Here is a 1,811-nt window from a genome sequence, read left to right as displayed (position 1 = left end):
TTTCACCCACGCGACCCGGGTTCGAGTCCCGGTTTGGGAATTTTGCTTTGCTTTTTCAATTCTTCGCTCCGCCATGTATATAGCGCTCGTTGTGCTTGCTGGTACGACGTTCGGATGACTGTATGGCCGGTGATGGAGAGTAGCTCGGCTTAGCACTCGCAGGGGCAACGACCAGCCGGAGGGTAAGCGTGGCGAGAACGGCGGTATCTAATTCAGGTTTAAAACAACAGCTCCTGCGTGGTAAAGGTCTTTGAAGGTGCTTAAAATGCAAAGTTGAAGGCGGAAATGCGCGTGCCCTTGGTGTGGCGCGCTTGGTTGTGTGTAAGTATGCGTGTGTTTGGCCTTTTGTTGGCGTTTGGTTTGGTAAATAAGAAGTGCGCCCCCTAAATAGTCAAGGCGGTAGAGATACGTGGTTTTTCACCCACGCGTCCCGGGTTCGAGTCCCCGTTTTGGGAATTTTGCTTTGCTTTTTCAATTCTTCGTTCCGCCATGTATATAGCGCTCGTTGTGCTTGCTGGTACGACGTTCGGATGACTGTATGGCCGGTGATGGAGAGTAGCTCGGCTTAGCACTCGCAGGGGCAACGACCAGCCGGTAGGTAAGCGTGGCGAGAACGGCGGTATCTAATTCAGGTTTAAAACAACAGCTCCTGCGTGGTAAAGGTCTTTGAAGGTGCTAAATGCAAAGTTGAAGGCGGCAATGCGCGTGGCCTTGGTGTGGTGCGCTTGGTTGTGTGTAAGTATGCGTGTGTTTGGCCTTTTGTTTGGCGTTTGTTTTGATTAAAAGAAGGTGCTCCCAAATAGTCTAGGCGGTTAGGATACGTGGCTTTCACCCACGCGACCCGGGTTCGAGTCCCGGTTTGGGAATTTTGCTTTGCTTTTTCAATTCTTCGTTCCGCCATGTATATAGCGCTCGTTGTGCTTGCTGGTACGACGTTCGGATGACTGTATGGCCGGTGATGGAGAGTAGCTCGGCTTAGCACTCGCAGGGGCAACGACCAGCCGGTGGGTAAGCGTGGCGAGAACGGCGGTATCTAATTCAGGTTTAAAACCTGAATTAGATAGTGGGCTTGACTGGACACTGATTGCTATACCAGAAATGAGGTACAACGATTTTGCGTCGACACATTTTGTGGAGACGAGAACTACGTCTCAACATTTTACTACCGGTTTGTGACAACAAATACGTCAGAGCTGGATTGGAGCGTCACGATCTGTAACTGACGATAGGGATGTAGCTAAGCGTGTGCGCGATGCGAAAAGAGCCCGAGCTAGGTGCGCTGCCATAACGATGTCACAAAATCAACGGCACGAGCGAAGGACGCGGATAGGAAACGAATATGTAGAGCTAACAGATTCTAGTCCCAGGTTATCCGAGACTGTGGACGAGATTCTGGTCAAGCGAGGATACGACGCGGGCGAATGGAACTCTTCCAAAACCTACACAAATGCAATCACAAACACAAAATTATAAGTGAAATGTGTTAAAATATATGTCGAATTTGTGTTGTGTCTGCTAGCATATTAAAATCAACACCTTTAAGGTTATGGGTACATGTATGCGACCGCTGGATGCTGGCCATTCACCCTTTTGATGGCTCGGATCACTCCCCAGCGGCTTGTGGTAGCGTGCGAGCACCGAAAAACGCGTTTAAAGAAGCAGGTTTTGCTGCTTGTACGGCTGCGCTGTATGTATCCTTTTGATCGCAACGTTCTAACAGTTGAAGCACTCATTGATCCTGAGGACGGGGCTTCACTACGCCTCAACTTGAACGTACGTACCATAGTGTATCACAAACAGGATCTCACGGA

At 49.7% G+C, this 1,811-nt stretch overlaps 1 non-coding gene across 1 annotated transcript; it reads left to right on the top strand.

The window, feature by feature from the left end:
- The first annotated feature begins 381 nt into the window (after positions 1 to 381).
- On the top strand, positions 382 to 455 carry PITG_30715. The gene has a single exon. It is a non-coding gene; the product is annotated as a tRNA-Lys (tRNA).
- Positions 456 to 1,811: the final 1,356 nt, after the last annotated feature.

The sequence above is a fragment of the Phytophthora infestans genome, genomic scaffold (assembly GCF_000142945.1).
Source record: "Phytophthora infestans T30-4 supercont1.152 genomic scaffold, whole genome shotgun sequence".
NCBI lineage: Eukaryota > Oomycota > Peronosporomycetes > Peronosporales > Peronosporaceae > Phytophthora > Phytophthora infestans.
Note: the sequence above shows the minus strand (reverse complement) of the source record. Positions and strands in the feature narration are given on the sequence as shown.